We start from the raw sequence: 13,147 nt of genomic DNA on the forward strand, positions 1-13,147 counted from the left end.
TAATGAAATAAACAGCCCAGTCAATGTAGTAAATTTATGATTTTAGTTAGAATTGGGCGATTATATGTGCGCACTCATTAAATTTGATTGTTAAAATTCATAAGATATCCAAGAATTATGAAAAATAATGAAATGTGATGTATTTTATTGATGTGTTTGTAATGAAATAAACAGCCCTGAAATGTCTCAAAGGTATTATTTTAGTAAGAGGAGAGTGATTATGTGATAGAACTCAGAAAAAATGACGTTTGAGATTAGCAACATATCAAAAAATTATGAAAAATGATGAAATGCAAGTTATTTGATTGGTATATTCGTAATGAAGTAGACATACCAGACAATTTATGAAAGTTATTATTTTAGCATGAGGTGGCGATTATTTGGGTTACTTCATTAAAAATAATCGTCGAAATTAGTAACATATCCAGGAATTATGAAAAATGATATATTGTGAGTTACTTTGTTGGTGGGTTTGTAATAAAATAACCAGCCATACAATGTCTAAAAGTTATTATTTTAGTGATAGAAGGGGGTGATAATGTGGATTTGCTCATGAAAAATGATAGTAGAAATTAGTAACATACCATAGCCTATGTATCAAAGTTTTTATTTTAGTAAGAGTGCAGGCGATAATGTAAGTTAAATCATGTGACATGGTTGTTGAAATTAGTAACATATCCAAAAATTATGAAAAATGATGAAATGTGAGTTATTTGGATGATGTAATGAAAAACTAGCCAAGACAATGTCTCAAAGTTATTATTTTAGACAGGTGAGCGATAATGTGGGTTAAATTGTCGAAATGTGTAACAATTCAAGAATTATGGGATTCAACGAGATACGTCAACATATATACTTACAGATTACCCGGAGTCACCCTGGATTCAATAAGATACATACAAATGTATGCAAGCAGAATACATGGTCACCTGGGATGTAATGAGATAGATGCAAATATATACTAGCAGAATACTTGGCATTGCCTCGGATTGAATTGTATTGATTTAAATATATACTAACAGAATACCTTCCGTCACCCATGATTTAATTAGATTGATTGAGATATATACTAGCACAACACCCAGCGTCGCCCGGGATTAAATGAAATAGGTTAGAATATATATTAGCAAAATTCCTGGCTTTTGCTTGGGAGTTGGTGAGATACATGTGTTGTATATTACCTGTCCTTGCATATACATGGTGTCAGTTACCTACCCTAGGTAAGATACAATTAGTTCATACGTGTAATGCCCGTCTTATGTAGGTAAAATATTATTTTGCTCGACATAGCAAATGATACATAAACATACAAAATTTCTCTCTCATAAGAATAACAAATATATTACAAAACCAAATTCAATTTTTTCATTGTTTATACAGTCCCAAGCAACGCCGGGTAGCCCCGCTAGTCTATATATATAAAAGCGAAAATGTATGTATGTGTGTATGTGTCAGGTCATGTCATATGCTACTGGTACCATGTAACCCAGTACTTCCTGCCTCATGGTCGGGTCACCGGCGACTAAACTGGTTCCCCCACCAGACTTGTTTGGTGAGGAGGGCGGCTAGTCTCCCTGAAGGATTAAAAACAAGACCTTCCAAAGGGCGAATGAACACTTTTTCTGGGTCAACGGCCAACTAGCACCGTGTATATTTGTGTGTGTGCGTATATGTGTATTGGGGTGGAGAGGCCTCCCGTAAGCCATGGTGAAGGCAACCTTTCTAGGAGAAGCAAATCTCTGATTTAAAAAACCATAAAGCGGGAGACCAGTACCCGCATTAAGCTGGTCCGCGATTTAATTTGTTTCTGGCTATCTTGCTCTTGCTTGTTGCTGGATCTCAACATTTTGAACCGAGAGAGAGACTTAGCTGTCGTACAAAGCTAAGACTCTGTAACATCATCTTTGTATAGATACTCCCTCAGGCATTTGGGTTCATGGATTTTAAATGTCTGAGGGAGTGGCACTCGTCTGACAAGACGTTGCAATCATCATGTTTGGATGTCTGCTAAAAACTTTTGACAGACGCAATGAAAATTCACAAACTCTGTATCACATCGAAGCTCCATCCTTTGCTTGAAAAATATCGAAAATTGGCCAAACACGTAACTTTTTCACCCCGAAATCGACAGTTTTCGACAGGGGGGCGGGTCAACAAAAATGGTCCTCTTGTCACAATAACCGATTCTACGCATGTGTCAGATGACGTTGTGACCTGATTTACTTTAAATAGTTGAAAAACCGACCAATTTCATGTATGTCGCGTTAGCTCAGTTTGTTAAGGCCTTGGTTCATTATCTAAATGTTTTGGGTTCGAATCATGGTGTGAGATGGTTTTTTTTTTTTTTTTTCGATTTTATAAATTTAAATATTGAACCAGTAACACGTAACGTTCGTTCTTATGCTTTTTTTTTTTTTAACTTTGATTATTCTTAGCGACACCCAAAAACACCCGGGTACCCACCGATTTTTTAAATTTTAATATTGAAACAGGCTTATTGAAGCCATTTTTCACGTGTTCGTTTTCTGTTTTCATCGTTCGTTTGCCTTATGTTAGTTTTTTTCGTGTTTTTTTTATTGTTTGATCGCTGTGTAGCGGGGAAAAGAGAAATTGGCTTCCGCAACTTGACGTTGTCGCACCTGCTAATTTCGGTTTATAAACGGTAACTTAACACACTTATCAATTCATCTGTTCCTGTGGTCGAGATGGTTAGGTCAAGGGTTTTTTTTTTCCCATTCCCTTTCCACTTCCGCGTCAAACGTTTGGGGTTCAAGCCTACCTTTATACTAAAACTAAAAAATAACCGGCCAACGTTTTTCCTTTTTTTTTAATAGGGTTGTTTTAATCTACCCCCCCCCCTCAACACACACCTCCAAACATCTGGGCAACGCCGGGTACCCCCGCTAGTTTATCTATATATATAAAAGCTAAAATGTATGTATGTATATTTGTGTGTCTGCTAAAATCTTTTGACTGACGGAACAAAAATTCACAAACTTGGTATCATATTAAAGCCCCACCCTCCGGACCACAAATATCGAAAAATTAGCCCAAAAGGACCATCAGAAGTTCGTCAACTGATCGATTTTCTGCAGGGAGGGGGGGCAAAAAGTGACATTTTAATGTCAAACATTACATATTTTTAAATCGATTTATAACTGCCCCAAAAAATACGGGTGCCAACTCTTCTACATAAAGTATACACGGGGCCGTTTATTTTGGGTCAACTTGTATTTAAAATCCACTGAGTCATGTCACGTGATCTTGACGTCAGCAAGCTCTAATGGCAGTCTGAATTTAAAAAACATTGTTGTTATCAGTAAAAAAAATTTAACCCTCACACAAGCTAAACTATGAACTTCTACGCTATGACAATGTTACCAAAGTTATTAGCACATTAAAAATAGTTAGATACGATAGTCAAACGAAAAATAACAAGCCAAAAATGTGAAGTAAAAAAAAAATACGCTTACAAAAAATATTAACGATTGAAGTTTTTACAAAAAAAAACAGCCAGACGCCATTTTCTTTTTTAGTAACAGTCTTTAGAGTAAGGAAGACAAAGTGAGAGAGAGAGACACACATACACAAACGCAAACAGAGAGAGAGAGAGACGGATAGAGAGACATGTCTAGACAGGAAACAAAATACATAATTTAATAAAAGCTAATGTGAAGTAAAACAAAAAAAATAAAATACTGTTACGTCATCTCGTAACGCTCCCGCGATGACCTCATTTAGTGGCTATCTGTCAATCAAACCTCTTTCACTCGCTTTATAGGCCTTATTTTAACACTATAATCAATTCCTCTTACTCTTGGCCTAGACGGTTAAGTGATTGGAGTTTGTTTCACCTCCGCGTCAAGGCTCCCGGGTTCAATCCAGCCTCACGACCAAAACTATTTTTTTTTCTTTTACATCTTTAGACACGCGGGCAACGTTTCTTTCTTTCTTTTTTTTACTTCGCTTATTCTTTAGTTTACTCCCCTCCCCCCTATACACAGAGCGTTTTTTGTTTGCTGTTTTTTGGTTTTTCTGATTTTTTTTAACACATCGTTTCAGGGTTATTACTTATCCTCCCCCCCCCCATACACACACATACAAACACCCGGACAACGCCGGGTAACCCCCCCCCCGCTATTATATATATAAGAGCGAAAATGTATATATGTATGTATGTATGTTTGTGTGTCTGCTAAAAACTTTCGACAGACATGACGAAAATTCGGTATCATATCGAAGCCCCATCCTTCGCTCGAAAAATTGGTCAAAAACGTTCATTTTTTTCACCCCAAAATCGACAATTTTCGACAGAGGGGGGGTCAACAAAAACGGTCTCCTCGTGACGACGAGCAGTTCTACGCATGCGCCAGATGACGTCATGACCTGGTTTACTGTAAATAGTGGAAAAACTGAACAAATTTCATGTATGTCACATTAGGTCAGTTGATTATCATGTTGGTTCATTATTTAAACGTTTTGCGTTCGAATCGTGGTGTGAGATGTCTTCTTTTTTTTTTTTTTTTTTTTTTTTTAAATTTAAATATTGAACCAGTGTTATTTAAGCCATTTTTCAAGTAACGTTCGTTTTTCTGTTTTTTTTTTTTATTTCGCTTATCCACCCCCGACCACACACTCAAAAACACCTGGGTACCCACCGATTTTTAAAATTTTAATATCGAAACAGGCTTATTTAAGCCATTTTTCACGTGTTCGTTTTTCTGTTTTCATTGTTCGTTTGTCTTACATTATTTTTTTTTATGTTTTGATTACCCCCCCCCCCCCGCTTAATTAAAACGTTTTCTTTTTTTACTTCGCTTATAACAAACAAACCTGGTCATTGTCGTCGTCATCGTAACACTTGACGACTTCCGGGCGCGCACCCGTCAATTTGGTTCTTACTGAAATAAATTCAAACATCTTTCAGTAATTCATTCTGGCTGGCCGATTTTATTTTCAAACTTCACCTCAGGGCTTCGGGTTCGATCCTACACCCCCCCCACTCCCCCGGGTTCTTTTTTATTTAACACCACACACACCTACAAACACCCGGACAACGCCGGGTACCCCCGCTAGTTAAAAATAAAAATAAGAAGGTTGTCAGAAACAGCATTAAGGCAGAGACGATTTCAAAAGTTCAATAAATGACTTATATTTAACAATTACCAAATAAACAATTACCAAAAATTTACTTTTTTATCGATATAGATAAAAGCGAAAATTTGTGTGTGTGTATGTATGTCCGCCAAAAACTTTTGACAGCAGAACGAAAATTCACAAATTTGGTCTCATCTCTGGACGACAAATATCGAATTTTTGGCCCAAAAGGTCCACTCTAAGTTAGTCAGCTGGAGGTTTTTCTACAGGAGGGGGGACATCCAAAAGAGTGACGTTTTAACGATATTTATACATAATTTAATAAACGCTGAGTCATGTCAAGTGGCATTGACGTCAACAAGCTGTAATCGCGGTCTGTATATAAAAACATTGCATATAATAAGAGATTGCTATCGATAAAAAAGTGACTATCATACAAATTAAAATATTAACTTACACGCTATTAAAACGTTATCAAAGTTATTAGCATGTTAAAAGTAGTTAAATACGATAGTTAAACAAAAAATAAAATATGCTTAGAAAATATTAACCATCGATGTTTTTACAAAAAAACAAAGCCAAACGCCATTTTCTTTTTTAGTAGCACTATTTCTCTTTAGAGTAAGGAAGACGAAGAGAGATGGAGACACACACACACACAGAGAAAGAAAGAGAGAGAGAGAGAGATGCCTAGACAGGAAACGAGATTCGTTTTACTATGTTTTAAAATGTAAACAATGCATCTAAATCTAAAACATTACATATACGAAATGTGAGTGACTGGATTTGATCACATCCCAGGCATAAATCCTCCTTATTTTCGAGTAACGTTTGTTTCTGTACAGCTTGAGATCCCAGGTATAACCTCCCCCTTATTTTCTTAGTGGGAGGGGAGGGCGAAAGATGAGACCGCTTGAATTCTAAGAACAGATACATTTTGATCTTATTTACATATTTTATTGTCGCAAAAAATTTGAAATTAGCCAAAAGACCAAGTAACCGTCTTATACAGCTTAATTTTCTACCGAGCATTATCTTCTATTATAAAAAGATGCATAATTTATATTTATCGATTACTAAATTGAGACAAGATGTCATATTCCAAAAATCACATCTGAACTAAAAACATTATTTAGAAGGCCATCCTTATTTTCGAGTGACGTTTGTTTCTCTAAAGCTTGACATGCAAAGCATGACCTCCTCCTTATTTTCTTAGTGGGGGGCAAAAGATCAGACCGCTTGAATTCTAAGAACAGATACTACACTTTGATCTTATTTATATATTTTATTCTCGGTAAAAGTACATATTTTCATAAAAAATAGATTTCACAAAAAACATGTTACAATTACAAAAAACAAAATTAGGCACAAGGCCCTATAAGAAATTGGGGAGGGGAAGGGTGCAGGGTTTTTTGACTAGCGCTATTTCAATGAAAATTTATGAATAACAGCGAGTACTCTTGACTGGTAACTTTCACCATAATACCACAATCACTCATTGGAATCAAATCTACTTAAAATCCCCATCGTTTGGCCCCGATAATAATTAAATAAACAAATAGAAAACGTTGTAGATATATTTTCGTGTTCGTGCATGCATTTTTTTTTTTTTTTTTTTTTTGTGTGTGTGCACATGTGTGTAAAAGTTCAAAAAGTTCTTATAATTTATTTTATTTACAAAACAAGTTCGTGGATGGATGGGGAGAAATCTAGATAATGCAAAAGAGTCCGTGAAGGTAGGGTTTTTTCCTTATTTAAACAAAACAAATATAATGCCTACTGGGGAGTGTTAGTAAGTAGACCCGCCCTTCCCGCATCTAAGTACTAGACCACCCACTGTTTTCCGGGGAACCGAAAACAAGCAGATGATCCCTATCTGGGAGTGGGGTGCAATTTTAACCGGGATCAGGGAGAAAATAATGAGGTGAGGGTAAGAAGTAGGAGGTGTTCTTCGAGTCTCTGTGGAAGGAGAGGGGTCAAAATCAAATCCAGGAGTACAGGGAGGGGTGACTCGTAGAAGCTCTAGTACCATAAAACAAAATGGGGATAGGAACTCAATTTTACCACCCGTCAAGAGTCTTTTTACATAGAAACTTATGCTAGCCTAGCGGGGCGGGTGCTGAGAGACCCAGGACCGCCTGTGCCATGTCTCATGGAGGAAACACGTATTCGAACCTAGCTCCTCGACGGATGCACAAGCTAGTGTTGTGCACCCACCTCTTGTTAAATTCCACTCTAGGCAACCTCCTCCAATCGCATCTGATTTTTACTTTAAGCAAATGTTTAAAGTAAACAATCAGATCCCGATCTGAAACAGATGTCCCTTCGCGGACCAACTTGAGGCGCGTGATCCAGATCACCATTCGCGCCACTGCCAGTATCGCCAGGAAAACCATACTTTCCTCCCTGGGGAACGGCGGCTCCATGTTGTAAACAAAACAACCCAAGTCGAGATCGATCGGGCGCTCGCCATCGATGCGAGCCGTTACCTCTGCGACGTACTTCAATAGGTCCTGAATCCGGCTACAACTAAAAAACGCATGCTCGACTGTTTCGAGCTTGTGTTCGTCGCAGCGCAGACACCAGGACCCCGTCTGTTCTCCATATATGCTGAATTCGTCGAAGAGGGGCAGTGCTTTTCAGACTAGTCGCCAAGTCAGGGAGAATTCCGAATTAGTCAGAAAATCCCGACCCGGCGCCCAACTGAACTGAGAACGGATAGCTTCCAACGACCAACCTAAACGCCTACTTAGGGGATCCTTCGCGGTACCCACCACTAGTTCCCGATAAAGCTTCTTTCTAGGCTGATTTGATCTTAGCCAAAAGACCAAGTAAAAAAATGCATATTATATATTTATAGTATATTATATTGAGACAAGATGTCATATTCCAAACATCACACATCGCTAAACTGCTGATTCCAAATTTTGTAATAAAAGCATTATTATTCAGAAAGTCATTCTTAGTATTGGGAGATTGTTTTTTATATAATCTTCAGTTAAGAAGGAAGGGGTTTAAGGAATTCATATAAAAGTATTATGTACTAGCGGATTACCCGACGTAGGTGGAAATACATTGAATGTTTCCTAGCAGAATACCCAGCGTTGCCTGGGATGGGATAAGATTGGTTGATAAATGTACTAGCCTAATACCCGGGATTGTATTACATAGCTGTACTAACAGAATACCCGGCATAGCCCAGGATTGGATAAAATTAGTGTATATGTACTAGCAGAATACCATGAGTTGCCTGGGATTGTATGACATAGGTGAAATATACGTCCGATTCGACAATTTTGAAGGTGCTTGTGCAGTATAGGCCTGATTTGACAATTTTGAAAGGTGTTTGTGCAGTATAGGCCTGATTTTAAAATTTTGAAAGGTGTTTGTGCAGTATAGGTCGGATTTGACAATTTTGAAGGTGCTTTTGCAGTATAGGTTTGATTCGGCAATTTTTAAGGTGCTTGTGCAGTATAGGTCCGATTTGAAAAATTATGAAGATGCTTGTGCAATATAGGTCCGATTTGACAATTTTCGAGGTGCTTATGCAGTATAGGTCTTATTTGAGAATTTTGAAGGTGCTTGTGCAGTATAGGTGCGATTTGACAATTCTGAAGGTGATTGTGCTGTATAGGTGCGATTTGACAATTTTTAAGGTGCTTGTGCAGTATAGGTCCGATTTGAAAAATTTTGATGGTGCTTGTGCAGATATGCCCGATTTGACAATTTTGAAGCTGCTTGTGCTGTATAGGTCCTATCTGAAAATTTTTAATGTCCTTGTGCACTGTAAGTCCGATTTGACAATTTTGAAGGTGCTTGTGCAGTATAGATCCGATTTCATTAGTTTGAATGTCCTTGTGCAGTATAGGTCGGATTTGAAAAATTTTGAAGTGCTTGTGCAGTATAGGTCCAATTCGACAATTTTTAAGGTGCTTATGCAGTATGTGACTGATTGGAAAAATTTTAAGGTGCTTGTGCAGTATGGGTCCGATTTGAAAATTTTTTAGGTGCTTCTGCAGTATAGGTCTGATTTAACAATTTTAAGGTGCTTGGTGCAGTATAAGTTGGATTAAAAAATTTTAAGGTGCTTGTGCAGTATAGGTCGGATATGAAAAATTTTGAAGGTGCTTTTGCAATATAGCTCCTATTTGACAATTTAGAATGTGCTTGTGAAGTATAGGTACGATTTGACAATTTTGAAGGTGCTTTTGAAGTATAGATCCTATTTGAAAATTTTTTAAGGTGCTTGTTCAGTATAGGTTGGATTTGACAATTTTGAAGGGGCTTGTGCAGTATATGTCGGATTTGAAAAATTTTAAGATGCTTGTGCAGTATAAGTCAGATTTGACAATTTAGAAGGTACTTTTGCAGAATAGGTTCGATTCAACAATATTTAAGGTTCTTGTGCACTATAGGTTTATTTGAAAAATTGTGAAGGTGTTTGGGCAGTATAGGTCGATTTGAAAAATTTTGAAGGTGCTTGTGCAGGTCCGATTTTACAATTTTGGAGGTGCTTATGCAGTATGAGTCCGATTTGAAAACTTTTTAGGTGCTTGTGCAGTATGGGTCCGGTTTGAAAAATTTTCAGGTTCTTGTGCAGTATAGGTCGGATTTGAAACATTTTGAAGGTGCTTGTGCAGTATAGGTCGGATTTGAAACATTTTGAAGGTGCTTGTGCAGTATAGGTCGGATTTGAAACATTTTGAAGGTGCTTGTGCAGTATAGGTCGGATTTGAAACATTTCGAAGGTGCTTGTGCAGTATAGGTCCGATTCGACAATTTTTAAAAGTGTTTGTGCAGTATAGGTCTGATTTGGTATTGTGAAAGTGCTTGTGCAGTATAAGTCCGACTCAAAAATTTTGAAAGTGCTTGTGCAGTATATGTCCGATTGGACAATTGTGAAGGTGCTTGTGCAGTATGGATTTCACTTGAAAATTTTGAAGCTCCTTCTGCATTACAGGTCCAATTTGACAATTTTGAAGATGGATTACTACTGGGGGAATATCAAATGCTTCATGTAGATCACCAAAGTTAAGCAACATTGTCTTGGTTATTATCAGATGAGTGACTATTGGGAATACCAAATGCTTTATGTAGATCACCAAAGTTAAGCAACAATGTCTTGGTCCTTATCAGATGGGTTCCTATTTGGGAATAACAAATGCTTTATGTAGATCACCAAAGTTAAGCAACATTATCTTGGTCATTAGCACATGGGTGAAATACAAAATGTTTTATGTAGATCACCAAAGTAAAGCAACATTGTCTTTGTCATTATCAGATTGGTGACTACTTGGGAATAACAAATGCTTTGTGTAGATCACCAAGTTAAGCAACATTGTCTTGGTCATATATATACTAGCAGAATATGCAGTTTCGCTTGGATTATATGAGGGTGGTAGAAAGTTTGTCTTGGAAATAGCTTAAACAATTTTTAATCTCAAAATTACTTTATTTGTGAAGTTGATTCTGGATATGGCTGAAACAGTTTACAATCTGAAAATTAGATTAATTCATATATATTGTTGGTTTTCTATGAAAGATTACTAAGGGGGTGATCCATATTTTTTGAATTTTTAATGTTATCATCCGGGAATTATGTGATGGTTGTAGTGGAGGGTCGAAAGAAGAATGATTGTTAATTTTAAACAAGCTCTTGAGTTCTCTTTTGGGGTTGTTATGGAGAGAGTAATGTCCGTTTGGGTTTACAAAGCAATGTCCCACAATGTCATATTCCAAAAATATAGAATATCTGTGGAATCATATTCCAGAAAAGACATAATTTCTCTTACTATTATGTTGTTGGTATGTGGGAGGGAATAACTACATTAATATTGAAATTTGTGGTAAAGTAAAAGTTGCCTAATCACCATCCGTGTGATTGCATTTCTATACTTATTTGGAAAACATGCTCAGTTATGTTCCAGAAATGATATCATTTCACTTAAAAATATGGCATTGGTAGTCGGAAGGAATAGAACACAGCAACGTGGAATTTTTTAGTGAAGGAAGGGTTGTCTAATCACTAAACTTAACACATTTGTGTATTTGTTTGTAAAACCTAAGTAATCTTAAGAAAATGAAGTATTTTTCAAAAAAAATTGGTGTCGGTAATGGGGAATTAAAATGAAACACAGTAATGTGGAATTTGATAATGAAGCATTAATTTGAAAATCCTACTGAGACATTGTTAAAAAATGTCATATTTTTTCTTACAATTTTAGTGCCGATAGTGACGAAGGAAATAACCCAGTAATATTGAAATTTATGATGAAACAATGGTTGCCTAATTCTTAACCAAGATGATGTATTTATGTACTAATTTGGAAAATCTAATGATCTACTTTCTAAAAATTGTTTCAGTTTTCTTAAAATTATGGTAGCCTTGGTGGTAAGAGAAATTATTTAACATGTTGTAAAATACCTGTCGATAGTATGTGAAATCGATTCATGTATTTATTTTAATTACCCATCCGAGGGTAGGTAAAATTATTTTAAATATGTGTTGTATATTACCCATCCCCGCAAGGGAAACATTATTTCATATATATGGTATAAATTACTTATCCTAGATAAGGTACTATTATTAAATACGTGTAATACCCGTCTTAGGGTAGGTAAAATATTCTTTTGCTCGAAAAATACATAGACATTAAAAATTCCTCTATCCGAAGAATAAGAAATATGTTCAAAATCAGCTACAATTTTCTCATTGTTTATACAGTCCCGAGGAACGCCGGGTAGCTCCACTAGTATAGAAATAAAGGGGGAAATTAAGATATTAAATAAGAATAAACATTAAAGGACGATAAGTATATAATTATATAATAAAAATAAATATAGAAATAAACCGATTTATTTAGGCTTAAAAAATAACATTATTATTGTTAAAAATATTTTTAAAGTCAAATAAATAAATAGGAATAATCTGAGACGATTGAATATAAAAGGCTAAAAATTTAATCAAAGATTTAGTTATTTTTAAATTTCATTTAGAAATAAGAATATTTTAGAAAGTGGAATAAAAATCAGTCAGCGATTGAAGCTGCAAAAAAAAATGTTCCATTTTAAAGAGTTATCAAAGATAAAAACAAAAAAATGAATATCAAAAGATAAACAAAACATGTTATTCCCCTTGAAATTTGATGTTATTGTATTTTTGTTGAATTAATCATGATTTACTTTTTCTTTATATTTTTTAATATATAAAATAACTCCTGAAATTGATTGTTATTAATTTCATGGTGCATGTTTAATTCATGGTTAAGATATTTGTTTTGACTTTTATCTTCATAGGATACATAGCATCATGGACGACCTGCTACACATTAAGGGAATAATTTTTACACAGATCTAATGGACTTACTCAAACACAATCAATACAGTTACATCTAAATGTTGTGATAGTTATGACCCCAGATTCATAACATGTATTTTTTTAACATAGTTTTGCTATTACACTTTTTGTCAATTATTTCACTGTTTATCTTAATTATTACCGGCCTGCAAAGTCACAACAAACATGTTGAAAAACTTATATATTTTCAATAAATTTGTTAATTTTATAAATGTTGAAAAAAAAGTATATACAAGTGTGTAATAATAAATTGTTTACTTTAACTAATAATAAAAAGTGTTCAAGTTGACTTTTAAAAATCTTCTTTGGAATCTTGTTCTTGTTTTTTTTTTTTTTTTTTTTCGTTTTTTTTTTAGAGTTTTTGTATAAAGACTTACTTGAAGCGATTTTTGGCAGTTCATTTTTCTGAGCAATTTTTCATGATGCCATCTACACTACTGGATCATTGTTAATTACAAATAACACAAAAATATTTTGCATGTGCACAGAAAAAGAGAGGATTGCTATTTTTAGATGTTTCCTGGCTTATTTGTTTCTAACCTTAATTTTACAATTTTACAAAACCCTAGTGCAAAGTACTCCCAACATGTACATCACAGCCATGAATATCACAGTTGAATCTTGAACTCTTTGATAACTTACATGCTGTCTTTGGGAATTGGTCAGATGATGCCTTCAATACTACCAGAATAC

General features: G+C 35.4%; 1 protein-coding gene across 3 annotated transcripts in view; it reads left to right on the top strand.

Annotated features, from left to right (window-relative positions):
* LOC145295982 (E3 ubiquitin-protein ligase RNF123-like) overlaps positions 1-13,147 on the top strand; it is a 911,347-nt gene that overhangs the window by 209,504 nt on the left and 688,696 nt on the right. The window lies entirely within an intron of this gene.

This window comes from Euprymna scolopes, chromosome 2 (assembly GCF_053919585.1).
Source record: "Euprymna scolopes isolate OS-2025 chromosome 2, ASM5391958v1, whole genome shotgun sequence".
NCBI lineage: Eukaryota > Metazoa > Mollusca > Cephalopoda > Sepiida > Sepiolidae > Euprymna > Euprymna scolopes.